The sequence below is a fragment of the Carcharodon carcharias genome, chromosome 28 (assembly GCF_017639515.1).
Source record: "Carcharodon carcharias isolate sCarCar2 chromosome 28, sCarCar2.pri, whole genome shotgun sequence".
In the NCBI taxonomy this organism is placed as follows: domain Eukaryota; kingdom Metazoa; phylum Chordata; class Chondrichthyes; order Lamniformes; family Lamnidae; genus Carcharodon; species Carcharodon carcharias.
The window spans coordinates 11,785,765-11,812,209 of record NC_054494.1 but is presented as its reverse complement, the minus strand read 5'-3'; the positions used below and the strand labels follow the sequence as shown (position 1 = coordinate 11,812,209).

The following is a 26,445-nucleotide window of genomic DNA, read 5'->3' as shown; positions in this document are numbered from 1 at the left end:
CAATAGATGGTCTCATGTCAGTGGTAGGGAAACTATTGGAGAAAGTTCTGAAGGAGAGTATCTATCTCCACTTGGAGAGGCAAGGTTTGATCAGGGATCGTCAGCATGCCTTTGTCAGAGGGAAGTTATGCCTAACAAATTTGATTGAATTTTTTGAGGAGGTGACCAGGTTTGTAGATGAGGGTGGTGCAGTTGATGTAGTTTATATGGATTTCAGCAAAGCCTTTGACAACGTCCCACATGGGAGACTTATAAAGAAGGCAAATGTACATGGGATACAGGGTAATTTGATAAGGTGGATTCAAAATTGGCTTAGTTGTAGGAGACAGAGGGTGATGACAGAAGGATGCTTTAGTGACTGGAAGCCAGTGTCCAGTAGCGTACCACAGGGATCTGTGCTGAGTCCCCTATTATTTGTCATTTATATAAACGACATAGATGACTATGTGGGGGGTAGGATTAGTAAATTTGTGGATGACACAAAGATTGGCCGGGTAGTTTACAGTGAGGTTGAGTGTCTTGGGCTGCAGGAAGATGTAGATGGGATGGTCAAATGGGCAGATAAGTGGCAGATGGAATTTAACCCTGAAAAGTGTGAGGTGATACACTTTGGAAGGAGTAATTTGACAAGGAAGTATTCAATGAACGGCATGACATAGGAAGTTCTGAGGAACAAAGGGACCTTGACATGTGTGTCCATAGATCTCTGAAGGCAGAGGGGCACATTAGTGGGGTGGTGAAAAAGGCATCTGGAACACTTGCCTTTATCAATCAAGGCATAAATTACAAAAGTAAGGAAGTCATGTTGGAGTTGTACAGAACCTTAGTGTGGCCACAGCTGGAGTACTGTGGGCAGTTCTGGTCGCCACATTATAGGAAGGATGTGATTGCACTGGATGGGGAGCAGAGGAGATTCACCAGGATGTTGCCTGGCATGAAACATTTAAGTTATTGGGTTAAGAGGTTGGATAGACTTGGGTTGTTTTTGTTGGAGCAGAGAAGACTGAGGGGCGACCTGATCGAGGTGTACAAGATTATGAGGGGCATGGACAGGGTGGGTAGGGAGCAGCTGTTCCCTTTAGTTGAAGGGTCAGTCACAAGGGGACATAAGTTCAAGGTGAGGGGCAGGAGTTTTAGGGGGGATGTGAGGAAAAACTTTTTACCCAGAAGGTGGTGACGGTCTGGAATGCGATGCCTGGGAGGATGGTGGAGGCGGGTTGCCTCACATCCTTTAAAAAGTACCCTAATGAGCACTTGGCACGTCATAACATTCAATGCTATGGGCCAAGTGCTGGTAAATGGGATTATGTAGGTAGGTCAGGTGTTTCTCACGTGTTGGTGCAGACTCGATGGGCCGAAGGGCCTCTTCTGCGCTGTGTGACTCTGTGAATATGCTAAATAAGCCTAGTGACCAAACTGCCTCAATTGGTTAGTTGGCACATTGCAGATTTCATCACCAGAGTGACCAGCCAGATTTTGGCAAAGGGAATGTTTATAGCCATGAAATCTTGCCTCACACAGCAGGCAGTGATTGCAGGCAGCAGCGCATTGAGAAATTATTTTGCGGCAACATAATTAGGAGAACATGTTCAAATCGCAGCAACAGAAGCAATAAACATTAAAACCAAATGCAGGCCGATTAAACGACACTGCAGTCCTAATTCCTCTCCAAGGAAATAACCAAATCACTTAATGTGTTGCTGGGCGTTTGTATAAATCAATTTGATATCTTTTTATCTGGTTTGATAAGCTTCCTTTTCTGGCTCCTCAGCCCAGATTAGCCCCGTTTCTGACAGACCTGAACCCACCGTTCACTTCAGGCCAGTGTATTCAATTCAGATCGATGTCTTCAGCTGCAACTTTCCCGACCAAGTTTGAAAGGACGGAGCTTGTAATTGTTAAAATGGGCGCAGTCCCAAAACCCCACCCCCCCTTCTCCTCACTGCAGTAGACTCGTACCAACATAGCCCGATTACGGAATGGCCACCCTCTGCTGGAGAGGGGCAGCACCTCACTGCTCCAGAGTTGCAGGGTGCTATCGACAGAGTAGATGGGCAGAAACTGTTCCCATCGGCAGAAGGGGCGAGAACCGGAAGAAAAAGATTTCAGGCGATTGGCAGAAGAATCTGAGGCGACATGAGGAAAAGGCTTTTACTTTTGCGCAGCAAGTGGTTAAGATCTGGAACGTAGCGCCTGAGAATGAGGTGGAGGCAGATTCCATTGTGGCTTTCAAAACAGAATTGGATAATTATCTGGAGAGAAAAAATAAACGCAGGGGTATGAGGAGAATGTGGTGGTGGGGGGAGGGTGGTTGGGATTACTTAAACTGCTCTTGTAGAGAGCTGGCACTGACATGATGGGATGAATGGCCTCCTTCGACTTTTCTTTTATTCAGTCATGGGATGTGGGCGTTGCTGGCTGAGCCATCATTTATTGCCCATCCCTAATTGCCGTTGAGAAGGTGGTGGTGAGCTGCCTTCTTGAACCGCTGCACTCGATGAGCTTGCTGCAACCATTCTGTGATTTTTACAGGAGTATGTTGGGGTCCGAGAGCAAACTCAAGATAGTCATTGAGATATCGATGAGGCTCCTTTTACTGAAGACCATGACCACAGGATGACAGTGAGTCCAAAGCTTGTCTTAGTGCATTGAATCAGGTCTTTGTGTGACACAGAAAGGGACGCCAATTATTATCACATGATTGGAGCCATGGAGTTAGATGCTTAATGACAAATGTTTGAAGAAAAGCTTCAGGGTATCTGGTTCTGATCTGGTCACCCCTGCAGCTGTGAGTCTTAAAAGAGTACAATAGGTTCAGTGTGAGACACAAGTAAGACACAGACACTGGTTCATATGCTTTCACAATATCAATTGTGCTATCAATGGTAGGTACTTCTGTCACTTTACTGACACACTGAGATGAAGCAGAATTCATGAGTCAGTATGATTCTGAGACCCAGCTTTTAGTGGGTCTTGAGATTAGAGATTGGCAGCATGGACATCCAGGTGGTCTGGTTACTGACCCTCAGTAACAGTCAATGTAAAAAAAAAAGGCTCCTTGTTAAGAGGCCTCTCTTGAGGTTTAGTGGCTCAGTGGGAGCACTCCTGAGTTAACAGGCTTGTGACTTCAAACCCCACTCCAGAGACTTGAACATAGAATTGATGCTGACACTCCTGGTGCAGTACTGAGGGAGTGCTGCACTGTTGGATGTGACGTCTTTCACAGGAGAGGTTAAATCGAGGCTCCCAGGCAGGCATAAAAATTCTTATCACACCATTTCGAAGATGAGCAGGGGAGTGTCCTGGCCAATGTTTATCCAAGAACCAATATCATTTAAAAAGAAGATGATCTGGTCATGATTGCGTTGTTTGGGGATCTTGCTGTGCGTAAATTGGCTTCTGCGTTTCCTGTCTTACAACAGTGACCTCACATCAAAAGCACTTTACTTTATCTAGAACACATCGGGTCCTGAGGTCAGGAAGGGCTTGATGTAAATTGGGGTTGTCTTCCTTGAGCGTAAAGGTGCCATTACACAGGGGCCGGAATCTTTCTCTCGTCGGGCGGGCTTAGCGGGAGTGGGCGGGGCAAGTCGGGAAGCCGACCACTGCCCACGATTGGCTCCGCCCTGCGATTTCACGCGAGCGGGTGGGCCAGTTAAGGCCGGCTCTGCGTGGATCGCGAGCGGCAGCACTGAACGCTACCTGTGCAGGGGGTGAGGGGGGGGGCTGGTGGGTGGGAGGAGGGAGAGTTGGGGCCTTGGGGCCTGCCGCGCAGTTCCCACTTGCGCGCGAGAGAGCGCCTCGATCTGCCCGAGGCACGGAGCCGCCTCAGGGAGATTCCAGCGCTTTTAAAAAAATTAATAAAGGCGTTAAAAAACGGAATGAAACGTGTCCCCTCGTGGGACTGTGTCATCTGAGGTGGGGCACGTTTTTAATTTCAAAATAATGTTTTCATTTAATTTGTAACAGCTTCAGGAAACCTCAGCCGGCTGGTGGAAGAGGTATCCTAAAAAAATGCAGAGGCGGTTTGGCCTGTTTGCCTGCCCTGCCAGCTGTAAGGTTGGACGGGCAGCGTAAATTTCAATTTAATTAGCTCGTTAACAGCCTCAATAGGCCTTTCGATTATCGGCGGGCCGCAGCCGACTCTGGTGCACACTCGACGAGCAAAATATGGCGTTGGGGTGCATGCCCGCATGCCAAACATAACATTCGGGCCATGACCTGTGTGGTTTTCTGCCCTGAAAATGTATTATTTCTCCATAGCGTGTGAACCCCTTTTTTTCCCCCAATGGCTCGGAGGTGGGTGAAAGAGTTGCTTAAATTGCTCCAGAGCTACGTAAGGTTGCACTGAAAGACTGTCTCCATTCCAATGGGAGTGGATCCAGGTTGACTACGCTCCCTTGGTGATTGCATTCAGCTCAGCCCATATTGAGAGTGATCTCCCTGGGGTTCTGTGCGGGGCAATATTAAATATCCAGGAGTGTGAACTGCTGCTGGTGTGAGCACAGAGCTACCCTTCCCCGTAGCAAATGGCCAGCAGCCTCTTTCAGTTTCTCATAGCGGCTTGAAACAAATCTGCTCCTTCTGGCTCTAATTTCCTGGTTGGATTTCCAGGAGAGTGTGCAGAGGAGTGCTTAATGGACCCTTTTGTACTGCAAGTACTGGTTGGAGACCAGAATTTATTTCAGTGCAGCCCTGAGCTGTACTGCTTGATTCATTTTTGGATGAGGTGGAATTCTGCACACGGATGTATGAATGCTGGCCTTGATTTTAAATCAATTATAGCAACAGCGGCTTGCATTTATATAGCACCTATTCATGAAGCAAAATGTCCCCAGTGTGTATGGCTGACATTGCCATTCTTAATTGTGCTCAAATTGAGAGGCTTGCTGGGCCATTTCAGAGGGCAGTTAAGAGTCAACCACCTTGCTGTGGGTCTGGAGTCATGTGTAGGCCAGACCAGGTAAGGACAGCAGATTTCCTTTCTTAAAGGACATTAGTGAACCAGATGGGTTTTTATAGATACAAACATATGAATTAGGAGCAGCCACTCAGCCCTGCTCCAGCATTCAACTATGGCTGACCTGATTTCAGCCTCAACTCCATATTCCTGCCTACTTCTGATAACCTTTCACCATGCTTATCAAGAATCTATTGCTGTCTGTCTTATACAAGCATAGGAATTAGGAGCAGGCCACTCCTGAGCCCTGATAGTTATCATGGTAACAATTACTGAGATAAAGCTTTCAATTTCAGTTTTATTAATTGAATTTCAATTCCACCAGGTGCCATGGTGGGATTTGAACCTGTGCCCTTAATGGATTAGCTTGGGCTTTTGGATTATTAGCCCCGAGACATTACCACTATGCCACCATCTCCCCCTAGTTGTACTAGTGGGTTTATTGTGGCTCTGAAGTCAGACAGTGATGTCAGACCATCTTCCCCCAGATGAACTTGCACAGCTTGTCAGAGTTGAATGCCATAACTCAACTTCACCTGTACCCATTAGTTGCCCTTCATTTAATATCAGTGGGGATGAATTTATATTGACTCAAAAGCCGCCGTGTGACATTTTGGAGAAGCTGGTTTATGCTGACTGACTAAGAGCATGGACCAAAAGCTGTGTTAACCTGTAAACAAGACGTAGGGAGAAAACATCCTTTTACTCATTCCGTTGATTCTTGCCTTTTGTTTCATTGCTTGTTTCGTTAAAGCTACAATTGAGTTACTTCCCCACTGCTGTTTGGACAGATTACAAAGTGTGGAATAAATGTATCTTGAACAGGTAATGGATGAAGTTTCATCCATAACCTTGACCATGAATGGACAACCACCTTCTGCTTTCCCTGGTCATATTGAGGAGCTAGGCTGACAGCAGCCTTGCAGGAGACCTGGATGGTTCAGTTCAACAGGGTTCAAACTACGGTCCCTGAGCACTGGTTTGCCCAGTTTGAGTTCTCTTGGGCCTTAAGGTTTGGCAAGGGCCGCTCTTAACATTGTTATCTCATTGATGGATAAATTGTAAACTAACATAGAGAGCAGTGAGACCGTGGATGTACGTGCCCCAAGGCTTCGTGGTGCAGTTCTCTACAACCCATGGAGACAAAGTTTGGACTGTCCACGTTGAAGTTGGGTGTGTACAATTTAGACAGTTTTCACAGACAAGACGAAAGCTCAGAGACTTTAGTTCAGCAGTTCAGGAGAATTAATATGTAACAAAAAGAAACAAACCAGACAGAAGTTTACAGGTCCCTACAGATTTTACTTTCCACCATGGCCATGGATGGTGGAGTACGCTTGGACTGATCATGTGGTTTTCAGTCACTTATGGTTTTGCACTGCGGTGAGGCTGTTCTTTGCGATGGTCTGTATCTCCGCTCCAGTGAGGGCTTTTCCACTCACTCCTTTTTATGCAATCTCCAGAGTCTGGTCTCCTTGGTGCGATTTGTCCTTGACGTGATTAAGTTAGTTAAGTTGCGTCTCGAGTGAAGTCCACCTAGCTTCTTGAGAATTACAGTTAAAATCAAGAGGCAGTGAGGTTTGCGGTCAGACTTTAGCAATTGTAGCTCAGACCGGTTCTTTGTCCTGAATTCGTTGTACAGACATGGGCTGTTACAACACCATTGGCGGGATCTTCCAATCCTGCCAGTCGGTGGGATTTACCGCCAAAGTCAATGGACTTTTGGTTGGCTCACCGCATCCGCTACCCTGGCCATAACATTAATCACCAGGAGAATCCTTGGTGGCCTCAGTATTTATAAAGTAATGTATGCTTAATATGGTTCTCAGTATTTGCAAAATGCAATGTTAACGTGATTAAACACCAACTAGAATTGAAGATCGACCCTTCGAATGTTAACACAATTAGTACAATTGAATACCAAGCATAATTCCCTTACAGGTGGGAGGAAACCTCTTCCTGACTATATCAGTAATTCCTACTTTGACAGTCAGATGTTTTTCCAGCTCAGTAAGGAGGAACAAGACGGCGCTGTTTGCTGTGTACACGTAGTAAGAAAGGATGTATTCATACAGCATCTTTCAGGACCTCAGCACATTCCCCGGCACTTTGTAACCCAGTTGCCACAGCAAGGTCCAACAAAGGTATAATGACTAGATTATCTGTTGGCTGGGGTAGATATATTGACCAGGTTACCAGGTAGAACCCCCTCTGCTCCTCAACGCAGAATGGTAAGGGATCTTGTACACCCAACCGACAGGGCAGAGAGGAGCCTTGGTGTAATGTCTCATCTGAAAGACAGCACCCGCGACAGTGCTGCACTGGAGTATCAGCCTGGATTTGGCGCTCAAATCTCTGGAGTGGGATCTTAAAACCCACAACCTTCTGACCCTGACGTTAGTGTGTTACCGGATGAGCCATGGCTAATACCTTGGAAGTGCAAGTGTAATGACTCTGTTAACCCTTCAGTTGCCTGCAGGTTAGGGGAGGTGGCGGTTTAGTGGTATTGTCACTGGGCTGGTATTTCAGTAAACCCAGGGTAATGTTCTAGGGACCTGTGTTCAAATCCCACCATGACAAATGGTGGAATTTAACTTCAATAAAAATCTAGAATTAAAATCCTCATGATGACCATGAAGCTATTGTTGGTAAAAGCCCATCTGGTTCACTTATCCCCCTTTAGGGAAGGAAACCTGCCATCCTTACTGTGGCCTAATGTGACTCCAGACCCACAGCAATGTGGCTGAGCCTTAACTGCCCTCTGAGCAAGGGCAATTAGGGAATGGGCTGGCCTAGCCAGCAATGCCCACACCCCATGAACGAATAGCAATAGTTTAGATTGGCACTTCCTGTGTAGTTCTGAGGGAGCGTGTTTTAGGTGAAATGTGAAACTAAGGCCCGGTTCATCATCTCAGGTGGTCATGAAAGATCCTCCAACACTATTCAAAGAAGGAGAGAGTCTTCCGAATGTCCTGGCCAACATTTATCCCTCGCCCAATACTTAAAGCTAAAGCAGCTCATGTATTTCATCACTGTTTTTGAGATCTCCCTCTGCACCAATTGGTTGCTGTGTTTCCTACATTAAAGCAGTGGTGGTGCTTCAAAAATACTTGATGGATTGGCAGTACTGGCCTACAGGACATCCTGCTGCCATGAGCGATGCTGCATTAATACATCTCTCTCTCTCTCTTTTTTCCCTTTCCTGGCTCTTCTGGTCTGAATTTCTTTGTTTCCAGCTCACTCACACAAACCAGGTTATCACCGATCAGGAAGCGCCAACCACAGGGTTAGCCCTAAGCTGCAGCTTAAACACCTAAAGAGCAGTTTAACATGCAAATTTAAAAAAAAAAGTGCCAATACTCACCAGCTCCTATCTTCTATTTCCTTCCTCATTCGCACTCTCGGTTTTTATTTGGTTATTTTTGTGCGTGGAAGTTTATAACAAAGAGGAAACTGTTTGGCCCATTGTGGTGGTTCTGGCTCTTTGCCAGAACACTTGAAACCTAATCCCATCGATCTGACCTCTGCCCCTTTTTTCTGCCTATTTAATCTCTATTCCTACTTGTTGTAACTTGTTTCTCTTATTTATTTTGTGAAATATTGAAATCATCTCTGTTCTTCTGCCTCCTAGTTCCTCATGTCCGTTTTGGTGATGGAGGTGTTGGAGGGGGTGGTGGAGGGGAAGGTAGGTATATTGAGATAGGGTTTTCATTGGCTAAAAGCCTGGCTGGTTTGTTAGCCAATGAAGAGCCAAAATTTGGAAGATTAGGGGTTGCGTCCAAGATGTGATCAGGTTCTTGGTGTGACAATTCCATTCAATCTGGAAGCTTTGCAAGGGAACTGACATGTCTGTAAATTGTGGGGTGCTTAGAGGTTGAGTTTTTAAAAAAAATTTACTCCTCGATGGGACGTGATGGTTTCTGGCAAGGCCAGCTTTTGTTGCCCATCTCCAATTGCTTTGAACTGAGTGGCTTGCTGGGCAGAGGGCAGTTAAGAGTCAACCACATTGCTGTGGATCTGGAGTCACATGTAGGCCAGACTGGGTAAGAGCAGCTGATTTCCTCTCCTCCCCCGAAAGGGCCTTAGTGAACCAGCTGGTATTTTTTTTCAAAACAGCAATTGGCTCATGGTAACCAATAGACTAGCTTTTAATTTCAGATTTATTATTTGAACCCACTGTGGTGGTGCAGTTTGAACCTGTGTCCCCACTATATTATCCTGGGCCTATTGGGTTACTAAAACACCATCTTTCCTAAAGGCTCTAGTTGTTCACTGCATTATGCTCCTTTCTCCTGAAAGGGATAATGTGCAGGCAAGAGTTAACGCTGCTAGAACCTTCCAGAGACTTAAATAATTTGTATCAGCTAGTTTGAAGTATTGGTCGAGTTTGAGGGACGGGATAATTACTGGAATACTTCCTTGAATCAGAACAATAGCACAGCACCAGTACACTTGCTTCCTGTTATATGGTGAACAGGTCAGGATTTCCCTGAGTCCCAGCGCTTCTGTCAGATGTGTGAAGCCTTGACAAGTCAGTGCTGGAAATAGGCTAATATTAGTCCAGAGATCATTTTGCAAGTTTGAGGAAACCAGCACTTATTTGCTACATTAATTTTACTGAAACATTTGATGGAGAGAGGGCACCTCTCCCTTGAAGCACCTTCTCTTTCTCTTACCTTCCAACCCAGACTGCTGCTCCTTTTAAACTGGAAGCCATCTGATTGGCCCTCCAGCTGCGAGAGTCCACCCACTGTCCTTCATTAGATGGCAAACCTGTCCTCTGGCTTCTAATTGGCTCCTCTGGGGCAAATTACAGGTTACTAGAGGCAGGTTCAGGACCCAGAAACAGTCCCGACCTTTCTTTCCCACCCAGAGGGAAAATCTAGCTTTTCTCTATAGTTAGCGACCGTGCCTTCTCAGTAAGGTTCCCAGCTGCCAGTCACCCCCTGTGATCTGAGAGGCAAAGTGTTTAGTGAGGGACTGTCAGAAACCCACTGAGATTTCCCCCATCACCTTTGCTCAGAGTGTGCTCCTCATGAATAACCTCTACGGGTGATGCTGAGCAGCATCAGTACCAACAAGTCCAATGAACAAGTGGGCTGGGTAAAGAAAGGTGGAGAAGTGGTGGGATTGTACCAAGGACGCATCTTTGGCTTGACTTGTTGTAGCCTTGGCATTGACTTAGCATTGGTGTGAGCAAGGCGTTGTGTTTTCACCAGCTATGCACACCCCTGAGCAGCTGAGAGAAGGCGGAGTTCTGAATATTGCACGCTCGCACTCCCCAGCTGTTGGCCACTTCCCAATGGATGAAGCAAAATGGCAGAACTGTGAGGTCCTTGGACTGACTGTTTTTTTGAAAATCGAGCTTGTTTTGGTGCGCGTCTGGCACTGGCAACCGTTGCACATCCTGAATATTCAGGCAAGGAAGCCTGTGCAAATAGACACCAGAAATATCCTAGCAGGGCTGTTGAGTAATGGATGCGAAAAGCTTCTAAGAAGTTCGTCGACACTTCACGTATCAGGGAACAGTCACTGACCTGGATCCTTTTGGATATATAAACACTGATGTGAATTTGGCAAAGTTCAGAAGCAGAGCAACTGTGAGATCCTTTGATCTGCTTGCTGATAGGTAAACTTATTTATCAGAAAATGTACCCAAAATATAACAATTGTCTCGTCAGATAATGGCAATAATCCCAGTACCCTGCACGTCAACATTAAAGGTTACCTCTTCCGCCCCTGATCGGACAGAGGAATGGCATGAATGTCGATTAGAGATGATGTGCCACATTTCTTCATGCCAAGTCACACAGCACATCAAGAGGAGCAGAAATACTGGAGTTGAGGTACAAATAACTATAATGGCTGCAAGCTTAGGATCCTGAATGACCTACTCATGTTCCAACATGAGGAGCCTCACCCGGCAAGTGCCAACCTTTCAACCAGAGCGGGTAAGGGGAGACTATCCTGACAGGGAAGAGGGGTAAAGTGTTGGGGTATGTGCAGCAAGAGCTAGTACTGGCATTAGAGTGTCATAACATGTCGGTGATAGCTTGAGAATTTTCAGTGTTGGTTAAGTTTGAGGGAGGGGAATATTACTGGAATATCCAGTTGCACAATGCCAATATTCTCGTTTTCTGCTGTGTGGTGAATGGATCAGGGTCTTCCTGTGCGCCAGCGCAGTCCAAGGAAGCTGGCACTTGCGTGCAATGCGAATTATGCCGAGAGAAACGTGATTCATTTGCAACAGGAGAATCCCTTGCTTTGCGGGAACTTAATTTTAACATTTCCTTAGTAACATCTGTCCAAATTTTGTGTCCTGTCACCTCCTCACTCATTTTTGTTTGAAGCTTGGATTTTTCAAAACTCTTACATAGGATTCAATTAACTTTCACCCGCTAGTTGAGAGGGGTAGTGACTTGTAAAAATGTTGACTGTAAAATTATAGTCAGTAAAATTGTCTCAGGACAAGGGGGCCAACCATTTAGGACTGAAATGAGGAGATGTTTCTTCACTCAAAGGATTGTGAATCTTTGGAATTCTCTACTCCACAGGGTCATGGGTGCTCCATCGTTGAACACATTTTAAGGCTGGGATTGGCAGATTTTAGGTCTGTCAGGGAATTAAAGGATATGGGGAGTGGGCGGGAAAATGGAGTGGAAATCCAAGATCAGCTATGATTGCATTGAATGGTGGAGCAGGCTTGCTGGGCTGTATGGTTTACTCTAGCTCCTATTTCTTGTGTTCCTGTGAGATCCCATAATTTCAGTGTTACAGGGCCAAATTTTCAGCCTTGCAAATGTGCCTTATCGCTAATTCAAATCACTCACTGCCGGAGAAGGACTTGGTGAGGAACTTTTAAAAACACGTTTAGATTTAGGTATTGGGTTAAGAGTTTGCAATGGTCAGGCCATATGCAAAACTTGGCAGCAAATTTCCTGATTGCTATACTTTCTTCGAATTGATCAATAGATGCACTTAAATGCCATAATCTGTCACTTAGAGAGCTGTAAATTCTTCTTAACTGCTTGTACGTTGTGGACGCTGCTAAACTCTGAACCCAAGAAGGATTTATTTCCAATGTTTTGTGTGGTGTGACACGGAGAGAGAACGGCAGGCTGAGTTTTTAAAAAAAAAAAATGTTCTCATTCATTGATCTATCAAATTGGTGATTGGCTGTAGACGATGTTGTTGATGTGCTGACCCACACACTGGAGGACATCATTTACAGGCACAGTCACTCCTCCACCTGAGTCCACATGTGTGCTTTTTTTGCAGGAATTATCCAGCAGCTACCCTGGGCTAATGCTTGGGTGGTACTAGCCTGGCTGGATTTTCCATTCTCTAGTTCTGGAGAATGGAGGCTAATTGTAGCTCCCCAAATGGTGCCTGGGGCTGAGATTGGACTTGACTATAGGGCCTACCTTCCCACACTCGGTGTTGCCTTTGCCCCCTGAGCTACTGGAAGAAGCTATGGCTGGAATTGTACGCTTGCCCGGGAGTGGGTTGGCAGGCAGGGTGTGAGTAAAGTTTGGGCGCCATGGTAGTGGAACTGTTGCCCACCATCACAGTCCCCCACCCACCCATCCACCTCCACAGGTATTTAACCCATGATGGGGAGGCATCAGGTGGTCAGCTCTCCAATGGGCCAATTGTAAGCCTGAAGTAGCCAATTAATGGTCACTTAAGGGTATCTCCACCGCCGCTGGGATTTTATCGCCGGTCAGGGATGCTAGAGGTAAGTGTCGAGCCAAATAGTGAAACCTGACAGTATCGTGGCTGGACTGGGGGGAGGGAGAGTGGTGGGGGTGCCCCATGGAGGCCATTCCCCTAATCCCCAACACACACCCCACCCCATTTCCTCTATCCCCACTCTGCCAAACCAGGCTCCCACGCCAGTCGCTGGGGCCTGCCAACCTGGACCTGGCTGGGACTTGGACTTATCTCTTAAGTCTGGACACCTGGTTCCTCAGAGTGGTTTACTGCCTGCAGTCCTAGCAGTGGCCACTGCTCCCTGTGGCGTTCTTGGGGCACGAGTGTTGCTGGCAGCTCTTAGAGGCGGAACCTCCTCCCCAATGGAGGCAGAACCCTGCCTCAAACCAATTAATGGCTGTAAAATGAGTGCGGGGTGAGTTAGCCAAGCGGAGGTGGGCTTGCCCCCAACTCTTTCTTAAGGGACCTGGGGACTGCGCTCCCCAGTTCACACTTTAGCCCTGTGTGCAATTTTGTAATTACCCATCATTCAGCCTATGTGAGGCTCTCAATATCTGTCAACCTTTCAACTTTGGCTCAATGGGAAGGTTCTGAGACCTTCCCATAATTCTCACTGTTCATGATTGCTTGGGAGGATCACAAGGAAAGATGACCACTGACCAGCTAAAACGTAAAGGTATCAGCAGTGGGTAGCACTCTGAGTCAGGAGGTTGTTGGTTCAAGTCACTCTCCTGAAACCTAAGCGCTGGATGGAGGCTGACACACCCAGTGCAGTAGTGAGAGGGTTGCACTGTCAGAGGGAGATTCTTTCAGATGAGAGGCTTAACTGAGGCCCCCACCTGTGCTCTCAGGTGTGTGTGAAACACCCAGGGTGCTATTTTGAGGAATAGAAGGGCAACTTTCCCTGGCCAATATTTCTTCTCAATGATCTGCTCATTTTTATCTCTTTGCAGTTTGTGGGAGTTTGCAATGAGCAACTTGACTACAATGTTCCCTCCATTACAGCAGTGACTACACGTCACTGTAAAGCATTTTGTGATATTCTAAGGTCGTGAAAGGTGCTATATAAATGCAAGGTCTATTTTGCTTCCTAACTGTGGACTGCGAATAATATAAATGTATTTAAGGGGAAACTAGACAAGCATATGAGCGAGAAGGGAACAGAGGGTTACGATGGTGGATTTAGATGAGGAAAGATGGGAGGAGCCTCGAGTGGAGCACAAATGCTGGCACAGACTGTTTGGGCCGAATGGTCTATTTCTGTTCTGTATATCCTGATACCAAACTAATATGTGTGATTGAAAACTTGTAAATAAAACTCATGTCAGAACTGGAGCATTGACAAAACAAGACCCATAATAGACTGGGCTACTCTCTATAATTACTTGTTTCTGCCACTGTTTATGGATTTAGAGTCATTCTGGGCTCACTAATCCAAACACACACTACAGATATTGCAACATAGTGCTGCTTGTATTCCCCTCAGCCAGCATCTTGCTACACTTGATCAAGGTTATGTGTCGCCAATTAAAATGTTTCACCGTCTCCAGTGAATGAATGGCCCTTTCTTAGTGCTTGGCTCTGCACTGTGGAAGTCCAAGACTGGGTTATTGTACATCATTGCAAAGATCTGTTTACCCTCAATGGTTCAGAGAGTACCACTTTTGCCTCTGAGTTTGTGGATTCGCACTCTAGAGACGAGCACAAAGTTTAGGCTGATACTCTGGTGCAGCGCAGAGGGCTGCTGCATTGTTGAATATACTGTCTACCAGATGAGATGTTAAGCTGAGGCCTGTATTCCCTCTGTTACAACTGGGTGAGAAAGGGTGAACTGGCTTCCTTGTATTCAGCCTCCTTGGTTGGTCACAACAAAGATTTAAGTTTCATTTTCATGAGGATGTGCCTTTTCTGAATCCAAATGTTTTTATCCAGCGAGCAATAAGGAGCCAATCAAACAAGGTTTTCTTGAGGTAAAGAAAGAGCAAATTTATTAACCGCTAAACTCGAGGTAAAAAATGATAGCAGTGCAATGTCACACACACAGGTATCAGAAATAAGGCAAGTTAGAGTCCAGTAAAAAAAGAATTTAAATAATTTATATGGTTAAGTGTCCTTTTGATTTACCTTGAGGCTCAGATTTTAACTGTTGCGGCCGATTTGGATTAGCTAGTTTCTTGGATTCGGTCAGATACGGACGTTGCAATTATTACAAGATCTCGGTTTGCTGGTAGGTTTCTGATGGCTAATTTCTCGAACACACACTTTTTTTCCAAAAGAGAGAGAGGGAGAGAGCACAGCTTGTCAGCCTATTTCCTTTGCTGAAAACTGTCTTGACACTCCCTGTGTCACTTGCAATCTCCCTGCAGCGGCTGCAGCCTGGCCTGTTATATTTCATCCAATGTGCATCTCCAAGGAGTTTTGGGTAGTTCTGTCTGGTGCAGCCATTGTTTCAATACCTAGCACTTTGCGTTTTAGTGTCTCTTCCTTAGACAGTGATGAGTTTCAATGGTTCCTAGAATTATATGCAATGTCTCCCTCTTCACAATCACCTGAAGGTTTCTTGTTTGCTTTTTCACCTTCATCTCGGAAGCTGGCCTTGCATTTTTGTGGTTTGTCCTGTCACAATTCAAATTGTAAAATTTACGGCTGGTTGAAAGTTGAGAAGTCCTATTTTCAAAAATAAAGGGTCATAGCCTCGTGACAATCTCAAGCGCACATTAAAGAACCTGTGGCAGCCTTGAAGTGCAGAGAATTTTTGGCTTGCACTTATCCCTTAACAAACATTGTTAAAGCAATCCATCTTTTCTTGTCATTATCACATTGCTGTTTATTAGGGTTGCGAACCCTCAGGACATGAAAAAAGATTCTTTATTTCTTTGACCATTTCTCTTTACCAGATGTAAGAATATTGAAAATTGGACAAAAAAAAAGACTGTTTGGCTGGTGGTCAGGCATCCTCCAATTGGGTAATGAATCTTTTTGCTTTCCAATTGGCGTAGGAAGGCAGTATGTCACAAGGACAGATGTGTTGGCTGACTAATGGCTGGAGCGTGGGGGCAAGTCAGGTGATGAAACCTCCAGGAATACACTTAATCACAGCTGGCAACCTGACTGTTTGTGGGAGCTAGCTGTGTGCAAATTGGCTGCGGTCTTTCCAAATTACAACAGTCGCTGCATTTCAAAAGCACTTAATTGGTGGTAATGCGCTTTGGACATCCTGTGGAGGCTGTGAAAGATGCTATATAAATGCAAGTCGCATTTTCATGCACCCTTGAAGCAGTGCAGCTCCCATTGTGGATCCTGTCACAGTTGAAGAGCTGCATGCTTCAGAGCCAGGGTCTCCTGGAACTGTAATTTTTTTTATTGTTTGTGCTCCTGGTAGACAACCATGTATAGTCCTGCCAAAGACCAGTTCAACATAAAGCTTTCCTCCGCCCATTGTGCATCTGCACAGTTAGGGGAGCTGATTGGAAGCCCCATACAGTCCGGCCTTGCGCATGAAGAATGATCATTTTGTTGAGGTGTTGGGTTGTCAGTGCAGGCAGAAGCCCATGAGCTGAGCCAGAGTTAACACTGATAGGCAAGGAAATAAATTGTAAAAAGCACTGGCCTGGAACCAGTGGTGAAATGCACAAGAGATGCAATGAAACTTTCACTGCAAATGGTATCACTACTGTATCTTCATGTGGAAGGGCTCAAGTTGCCAGTGGTGACACACTGGCCTCCATTTTCCTCTTGCTCGGAGCAGAAACTATCTTGTTGTTTTGCTGGTTGTCCACCAACGCTTTGAAATTGCATCTTTTCAGGGTTTTGCTTTTGCAATGAGCTGAGACCATCAAAGTCTCATTCATTCTTATGGGGAGATGGTGGTGTCGTGGTTACGTTACTTAACTAGTAATTTAGAGGTCCAGCTAATGCTCTGGGAGCATGGATTCAAATCCCCCCATGGCAGCTAGGAATATAAAGCTAGTCACAGTAATGGTGACCATGACAACTATCATTGATTGTTGTAAAACACATCTGGTTTGTAAATATATGAATTAGGGGCAGGAATTGGCCCCTCAAGTCTGCTCCACTGTTCAATAAGAACATTTCATCTCCTTGTTAGTTAAGAATCTATCTAACTCTGCCTTAAAAATATTCAAAGGCTCTGCTTCCATTGCTTTTTCAGGAAGAGAGTTCCAAAGACTCAGGACCCTCTGAGAGAAAAAAAAATTCTCCTCATCTCTGTCTTAAATAGTGACCCCTTGTTCTAGATTCTCCCACAAGAGGAAACATCCTCTCCACATCCACCCTGTCAAAACCCTCAGGCTCTTAAAGGTTTCGATCAAGTCACCTCTTACTCTTCTAAACTCCAGTGGATACAAGCCTGGCCTGTCCAGCCTTTCCTTCATAAGACAACCCGTCCATTCCTGGTATTAGTCTAGTAAACCTTCTCTGAACTGCTTCTAACACATTTATATCTTTCCTTAAATAAGGAGACCAATACTGTACACAGTACTCCAGATGTGGTCTCACCAGTGCCCTGTACAACTGAAGCATAACCTCTCAACTTTTGTAGTCAGTTCCCCTCACAATAAACGATAACATTCTTATTATCTTCCCTAATTACTTGCTGTACCTGCATACTAGCCTTTAGTCATTCCTGCACTAAGACACCCAATCCCTCTGAATCTCAGAGCTCTGCAATCTCTCACCATTTATATAATAAGCTTTTTTATTCTTCCTGCCAAAGTGGACAATTTCAAATTTGCCAGATCGTTGCCCACTCACTTAACCTATCTATGTCCCTTTGTAGCCTCCTTATCTCCTCTTCACAATTTACTTTCCAACCTATCTTTGTGTCATCAGCAAATTTACCAACCATACCTTCCCTTAATCCAAGTCACTTATATAAATTGTAACATGTTGAGGCCCCAGCACTGATCTCTGTAGCACACCACTCATCACATCCTGCCAACCAGAAAAGGCTCATTTATGCCTACTCTGTTTCCAGTTAGCTAGCCCACGTTCACCTTTGAAGATCTCTCCTTGGAATTCTATCCAAAAGTCACTCCCACTGGGATGGCTTTAACAATGGCCCACCTCAGAGTTGCAATCTCGCCTTCTGAGATTCCTTCTCACTGGATTCCTGAGTACACTCAACACTAGCTTACAAGCACACTTTCAGATCTATGGTTGTGCCAAGCAGAATACCGCTGCTCCAAAGAGGTACCCCTGCCCGAGTGGCCCTCCTTACTTTAAGTCTGCTCCTCACAGATTGATTTAACTTAACTGGGAAATGTTTCTGTCCCCTTAGTCTTTGTGACACTTGTTGGCTGACAGACTGCCTCATGGAGAGCTGGCCACTGACCCTTGAACTGACCTGGTGACCTATCAAAACACTCTGAGGGTCCGACCCCTGTTACAATGCAGGAACCAATGTAACAAGCATTGGAACATTCTGTACCTTAAATATTACAATCCCCCAGACTTCTAATTTAACACCCAGGGCCAAACGGACCAACGGGTTTAGTCATTTGGCACTCCAGAAATTGAGTATTGCTGAAAAAAGAGATATTTTTGGTCAAAGCTTTTCATCTTGCACTCATTAGGACAATTCACAAGGAAATATCAATGCCAGGGGAACAACATATATATATATATATATATACTGTATAAGGAGAAAGTGCTGATTGGTTGGTGCGTGGACTCTGATTGGTAGAGGCATTGTCATGGAGAATGTACCAATTGATGGTGACTGACATTTGACAACCAAGCATTGTTTGAAATTTAAACCAGGCAGCTTGACTCTGATAGGTCACGACATTGCCCCGGGGGATAAACCAATGAATGGCTGTCACTTATTTTGTTTAGCTGAAACAGGTGCAATGTGTATATATTTTCAGAATACTTGGAAGTGCATGGTAAAATAGGGCAAAGTCAGCATGGTTTCATCCAGGGGAGGTCATGCCTGACAAATCTGTTAGAATTCTTTGAGGAGGTAATGAGTAGGTTAGACAAAGGAGAGCCAATGGATGTTATCTACTTGGACTTCCAGAAGGCCTTTGACAAGGTGCCGCACAGGAGGCTGCTCAGTGAGATAGGAGCCCATGGGGTTAGAGGCAAGGTACTAGCATGGATAGAAGATTGGCCGTCTGGCAGGAGGCAGAGAGTGGAGATAAGGGGGTCCTTCTCAGGATGGCAGCTGGTGACTAGTGGAGTTCCGCAGAGTCACTGTTGGGATCACAACTTTTCACTTTATACATTAATGATCTAGATGAAGGAACTGAGGGCATCCTGGCTAAGTTTGCAGATGATACAAAGATAGGTGGAAGGACAGGTAGTATTGAGGAGGCAGCAAGGCTGCAGAAGGATTTGGACAGATTAGGAGAATGGGCAAAGAAGTGGCAGATGGAATTGAGAGGAAGGAGGTGTTGGAAAGGTTATCTTTACTTAAGGTAGACAAAGTACCAGGATTGGATGGGATACACGTGGGAAGTGTGAGGTCATGCACTTTGGTAGGAAGAATAGAGGCATAGACTATTTTCTAAATGGGGAGAGAATTCAGAAATCTGGAGTGCAAAGGGACTTGGGAGTCCTAGTTCAGGATTCTCTTAAGGTTAACTTGCAGGTTGAGTCGGTAGTTAGGAAGGCAAAAGCAATGTTGGCATTTATTTATTTCGAGAGGACTAGAATATAAAAGCAGGGATGTGCTGCTGAGGCTTTATAAGGCTCTGGTCAGACCACATTTACAATATTGTGAGCAATTTTGGGCCCCGTATCTCAGGAAGGATGTGCTGGCCCTGGAGAGGGTCCAGAGGAGGTTCATGAGAATGATCCCAGGAATGAAAGGCTTAACATATGAGGAACATTTGAGGACTCTGGGTCTATACTCGATGGAGTTTAGAAGGATGAGGGGGGATCTGATTGAAACTTACAGAATACTGAAAGGCCTGGATAGAGTGGGGAAGATGTTTTCATTAGTAGGAGAGACTAGGACCCGAGGGCACAGCCTCAGAGTAAAGGGAAGACCTTTTAGAACAGGATGAGGAGAAACTTCTTTAGCCAGAGAGTGGTGAATCTATGGAATTCATTGCCACAGAAGGCTGTGGAGGCCAGGTCATTGAGTGTATTTAAGACCAAGATAGATAGGCTCTTGATTGGTAAGGGGATCAAAGGTTACGGGGAGAAGGCGGGAGAATGGGGTTGAGAAACTTATCAGCCATGATTGAATGGCGGAGCAGACTCGATGGGCCGAAATGGCCTAATTTCTGCTCCTATGTCTTATGGTCTTATATATTCTTTCTGTCTCCAAAGAACAGGGCCCTGTGTATTAATATATGAAGCTTCCAGAATGTGCAAATGCGCCAATTGCAAGCCTGACTGACAATCTTAAATTGGTTGCCAGCGTAATTCTTAGCACACTGAGAATTATTTAGCAAATGTTGTCCAATCACGGAATTACACCTAATGTTGGACACTGTGCTTTGAGTTTTACAAGCATGGACTGGTTGGGTATGGTCTGTACCTTGCCCATTGCAAACAATGGCTGGGACATGCTGTTTGATATGATCCACCAGTCTTTGTGATGAATGGCCTACATACCTAGCATCATACTGATGCTGAAATTCATATACCACATTATTCATTTGTGTGATAGGCAGAACGTCTTTTTGGCTTAATGGCAGCATCCTGTAAGTGGTGAATACCGTGTTGCTACTGCATAGTAGCAGCGTGAAACAGGTAGCTTCGCCTGTTGCTCAAAGTTTTGAGATATCTTGCCCTACCAGGGCAATCTGAGGTAGACTGGGGGAGCACTCTGGATGACGAGGGAGATAGAGGTGAAGATGAAAAGGAAGACGTGTGTATGACACATGTCAGGTGGAAAATACAATGGAGAATCAGGCTGAATACAGAAGGACCAATGTGGAAGTGAAAAGACTAATCAGAAAAGCAAAGAGAGAACATGAAAAGAGACTGGCAGCAAACATGAAAAGGAACCCCAAGGTCTTCTATAAGCATGTAAATAATAAAATGGTCGGAAAAGAAAATGGATTAGGGATAAAAAAGGGGACTTGCATGTGGAGGCAGGAGACATAGCAGAGGTATTTAATGAGCACTTTGCATCTGTCTTCACAAAGGAAGAAGGTGCTACCCTGGCCGAGGTGAGCTGGTACACCAGAAGAATTTGCAATTGAGAGGAAGGAGGTGTTGGAAAGGTTATCTTTACTTAAGGTAGACAAAGTACCAGGATTGGATGGGATACACTCAAGTGTACTGAGGGAAGTGAGAGTGGAAATTGCAGAGGCACTAGCAATAATCTTCCAGCCTTCCTTAGACACAGGGGAGGTGCCAGAGGACTGAAGAATTGCAAATGTCACACCCTTGTTCAAAAGGGGGTGCAGGGATAGAGCCGACAACTACAGGCCAATCAGTTTGACTTCAGTGGTAGTGAAACCTCTGGAAACTATAGTTTGGGACCAAATCAATAGTCACTTAGACAAGTGCACGATAATTAAGGAAAGCCAGCATGGATTCATTAAGGGGAAATCATGTTTAACTAACTTGCTGGAGTTTTTTGAGGAGACAACAGAGAAGGTTGATAAGGGGCAACACTGTTGATGTATATATGGATTTTCAAAAGGCATTTGATACAGTGCCACACAACAGACTTGTGAGCAAAATTCTAGCTCATGGAATAAAAGGGAAAGTCAGCATTTGGATAAAAAATTGGCTGAGTGACAGCAAACAGAGTAGTGATAAATATTTGTTTTTCAGATTGGAGGAAAGTTTGTCGTGGAGTTTCCCAGGGGTCATTGTTGGGACCTTTGCTCTTCTTGATATACATTAATGACCTAGACTGTGGTGTTCAGGGCATGGTTTCAAAAAATTTACAGGATCGTACAAAGATTGGAAGTGTTGTCAACTGTGATGGGGATAGTCTTGAATTTCAAAAGGACATAGACATGTTGACAGATTGGACGGACAAGTGGAAGATGAGATTCAATGCAGAGAAGAGTGATATGATTCATTTGGCAGGAAGAGTATGGAGAGACAGTATAAAACAAAGGGAAAAACTCTAAAGGAGGTGCAAGAACAGAGGGACCTCAGTGTATATGTACATAGGCCATTGAAGATGGCAGGGCATGTTGAGAGAGCAGTTAATAAAGCATATAGCATCTTAGGCTTTATTATTAATCGGGGCATTGAGTACAAGAGTAAGGGCCTCATCCGGAGCACTGCATCCAGTTCTGGGCGCCATTCTTGAGGAAGGATGTGAAGGCATTGGGGAGAGTACAGAGGAGATTCACAAGAACGATTCCAGGGATAAAGAACAGTAACTATGAGGATAAATTGGAGAGGTTAGGACTATTTTCCTTGGAGAAAAGAAGGCTGAGAGGAGACTTGATAGAGGTATTCACAAACCTGAGGGGTATGAACAGCATAAATAGTGAGAAACTTCCCACTGAGCAGAGCGTCAAGAGCTAGAGAGCAGAGATTCAACATAATTGGAAAAAAGAGTAAAAGTGATGTGAGGAAAAATTGTTTCACCCAGAGGGGCTGATCTGTGGCAAACGGAATTTGATCCGGATAAATATTTGTTTTTCGGATTGGAGGAAGGTTTGTCGTGGAGTTTCCCAGGGATCACTGTTGGGATCTTTGCTCTTCCTGATATACATTAATGACCTAGACTGTGGTGTTCAGGACATGATTTCAAAATTGTGAGGTGATGCACTTGGGCAGGACAAACAAGGCACAGGAATACATGATGAATGGTAGGACCCTGGGAAGTACCGAGGATCAGAGGGACCTTGGTGTGCATGTCCACCGGTTCCTTAAGGCAGCGGGACAGGTAGATAAGGTGGTTAAGAAGGCATATGGGGTACTTGCCTTTATTAGATGCAGCATAGAATATAAGAGCAGAGAGGTTATGCTGGAACTGTATAAAACGTTGATTAGGCCACAGCGAGAATATTGCATGCAGTTCTGGAATTCACATTATAGGAAGGATGTGATTGCACTAGAGAGAGTGCAGAGGAGATTCACCAGGATGTTGCCTGGGCTGGAGAGTTTTAGTTATGAGGAGAGATTGGATAGACTGGGGTAATTTTCCTTAGAGCAGAGGAGATTGAGGGGGCACATGATTGAGGTGCATAAAATTATGAGGGGCATAGATAAGGTAGACAGGAAGGAACTTTTCCCCTTGGTAGAGGGATCAATAACTGGGGGCATAGATTTAAGGTAAGGGGTGGGAGGTTTAGAGGGGATGTGAGGAAGAATTTTTCTACCCAGAGGGAATCTGGAACTCACTGCCTGAAAGGGTGATAGAGGCAGAAACCCTCATAACATTTAAAAACTACTTGGATGTGCATTTGCAATGCCATGCTATACAAGGCTACAGGCCTAGTGCTGGAAAATGGGATTAGAATAGTTAGGTATTTATTTGACTGGTGCAGACTCGATGGGCCGAAGGGTCTTTTTCTGTGCTGTAGACCTCTATGACTCTATGATAGGGTGGTTGGAGTCTGGATGAACTTTTTGAGCGGCAGGTTTGATCGGGGATTGGATTGCAATCTGAAAAGAGAGAATGTGCAGGGTTAAGGGGATAAGGCAGGGGAGTGGGACTAGGTGGAATGCTCTTTCAGAGAGCCAGTGCAGGTTCGCTGGGCCAAATGGCCTCCATCTGCGTTGTCAAGATTCTGTGACTCTGTGACTTTCGGATCTATAGCTGTGCCAAGCAGAACACCACTGCTCCATCGGGTTAGGCTTACCCCAGTGACCCACTTCATTTAAAAGCTGCTTCCCGCAGCCCTTCCCTTAACTCAACTGGGACCTGCTTCTGTCCCTGTCTCGGTGTCACATGCAGGCTGGCTTCCCAAAACTGACTTTCTGAAGGAGAGCTGGTTCACTGCCCCTTGAACTGATCTGGTGACCTATCAAAACACTCCACGGGGAGGCGGGGGGGTGGTGGGGGTGGGGGTGGGGGTGGGTGTTCCCACCCTTGTTGCTGGGCAGGAACCAAGGTAACAAGCATTGAAACATCCTGTTCTTTAAATATCACAATCTCCACAGACCTGTGACTTAGCACCTGGGGTCACACAGATCAATGGATTTCATGACAGTCTAAGGAAGGAGACAGTACAGTGAATTGGTTCCCTGGATTAGAAGATTGTTGTATGATGGAAGGCTGAGTGAAATGGGCCTCTCCGGAATTTAGAAGAATGAGAGGTAATGTTATTGAAATACACAAGTTTCTGAGGCAGCCTGTTAGGGTAGATATTGTTTCCCCTGGCTGGGGGATGTAGAACACAGGAGGCAACAGTCTCAGGGTAAGGGGTCGATCACTTAGGATTGAGAGGAAGGGAAATTTCTTTACTCAAAAGGATTGGGAATCTTTGGAATTCTCCAAATTTCAAGCGTTCCGGAAGCTCCATTATCTAAAGCTGGGAAGGGTAGATTTCTGATCTTTCGGGGGAACCAAGGGATATGTGGGAGCAGGCGGCAAAGAGTTGAGGTAAAAGGTCAGCCGTGATCGTATCGAATGGCAGAGCAGGCTGGAGGGACTGTATGCCCATTCCTCCTCTCCCTTATGTTCTTACGCATTTTAGAGACCTGGAATTTCCCCTGTGGGCACAGCCAGAAGTTAGACCTGAAAATGTGCTTATCCCTGTGCCCATTCTGCCAGTGTCAAGTTCTACTCCTGGTTCATACCAGTCTAATTCGAATATGCCCAAATGGGCATAAATCAGTCTAATCAGGACCTAAGGAAAGTGCTGAATTCACAGCATATATTGCTCTAAATATAAAATTAAATTTTCAACTCATGCAAGCATCATTTGCACACAGCATGTGTACGATGCTGTTATCTCCCAGGAGATGTGGGGAAACATATTATAAAAACAGTCCAATAATGGGGGAAAACCCTGGAAAATTATCTCTTAACTATGGTGATCTCTGCCCCACTCAGAACCAGGCCCATGCCTCACTTGAGGTAATTTAGTGAATCAGCATGTACCACATCAGCCTTTGCCAAGCATCTACTATTCACTGGGAGAAGAATTGCTGCCTTATATCAAGTCTAGGCCTGCACTGGTATAACTTGTGGCTGCTTCTCCCTGTGCCGTTGAACCAATTTGTTTACTGAAAGGTAATCGAATTCCTTCCATCATCATAAAGCTCTTGATCAATTCATACCCAAATCAATAGGAGATGTGGTTGTGCAGCGGTAATGTCCAGTAGCACAGTAACCCCCCCCCCACCCTCACAAGGCTCAGGCTAATGCCCTGGGGACATTGATTCAAGTCCCATCCTGGTAGCTGCTGGTATTTCAATTCAATTAATAAATCTGGAATATAGAGCTAGCCTCAGTGATGGTGACCATGGCAACTATCATCAATTGCTGTCAAAATCCATCTGCTTCACTAATTCCCTTTAGTGAAGGAAATCTGCCATTCTCACCTGGTCTGGCCTACATGTGACTCCAGACTCACAGAGATGTGGTTGACACTTAACTGCCCTCTGAAACGGCCACTCAGTTCAAGGGCAGTTAGGGATGGGCAACAAATGCTGGCCTTGCCAGCAACGCCCACATCCCATGAAATAGTAAAAGAAAACAAAGCTTCTCTCAAGTGTACCGAACTTTCAACCTATCTGGGTAACTAATATTTTAAAAATGGGAATTAATCTTGTGGCCTCCCTCTACACCTTTTCTAAAGCCTCAATATCTCCCACCATACAAGCAGCGCAAAATTGGTCCCAATATTCCAACTGAGGCCTAACCATGTTCTTGTGCAAGGAAAAGATGGCTGGATGGATTTTCACTACTGAGGTGGGTTACTAGAGTTGGGGAATTTCCTGACTCGGCTGACCCGCCCTAATAGAAAGAACCCCTCCAGACCCAACTTTCCCTCTGGGGGTGATTGGGTGTGGGATAGAGTCAAGCCCACTGTCCCACCAGAAGCAGATTGGGGATGACAACAGGGCCAGCTGAGTGTCGGGGCGTGCTACTTAAAAGGTCCGCCTCAGTTCTCTAGGGCTTTGTCCCAGTTGTTTTGTTTAAATTTTAGGCCCCCAAGCCCTCACCCATCACCATCCCCCATCTACTCCCATGCCACCCCTAGTGGCACTTCATTTCCTCTGTGCCAACTCATGCCATTCCACCACACCCATGGCCTCTTATAGCCCCGTGCCAACTTAATGCCAACCCATGTCCCCACCCACATTCAGGTATAGTGAAGTTCCTTATCCTGCAATAACAAATTACAACTATAGCTTAATACAACACCACTGGGTGGATTTACAGAGGGAAACGTAATTTGAAGCAGGGATTGGACGGTGGTAGATTGATTGCTGAAAGCTTGGTTAGAAGCTCCTATTTAGAAGAAATTTTTAAAAAAATTCAGTCATGGGATGTAGGCGTCGCTGGCTGGGCCAGCATTTATTGCCCATCCCTAATTGCCCTTGAGAAGATAGTGAGCCGCATTCTTGAACAGCTGCAGTCCCATGTGGTATAGGTACACCTACAGAATGTTAAACCTTTGAGAGAGAGAGAGATAGAGAGAAAGATGAATCATTCTGGAGAGGGAGTTGCAGAAAGTGAGAGAGCAGCTCAGGGAGCTGAAAGTAGCGTCATGAGTGATGGGCTGAAGGGAAGGAGGAGGGTGTGCAGAGGGTGCAAGTTGGACAGCTTGAAAGGTATAGGGTGGGAGGTTCCATGGCCTGTTGAGACCATGAAGAGTTTGCAGGGCAAGGATTGAAAGTTCGATGTGTTTGAGCACAGGGACTCCAGG

The 26,445-nt window shown here is 45.4% G+C and overlaps 1 protein-coding gene across 3 annotated transcripts in view; it reads left to right on the top strand.

The window, feature by feature from the left end:
• The window catches only part of LOC121270857 (carbohydrate sulfotransferase 3-like), a 96,249-nt gene that overhangs the window by 8,688 nt on the left and 61,116 nt on the right, over positions 1-26,445 (top strand). Inside the window, exon 2 of one of the 3 annotated variants that reach the window (XM_041176398.1) lies at positions 10,642-10,806. The exons of the other annotated variants lie outside the window; for them this stretch is intronic. The gene's annotated coding sequence lies outside the window, so the exon portion shown is untranslated. The remainder of the gene's footprint in view (positions 1-10,641; positions 10,807-26,445) is intronic. 3 annotated transcript variants of the gene reach the window in all.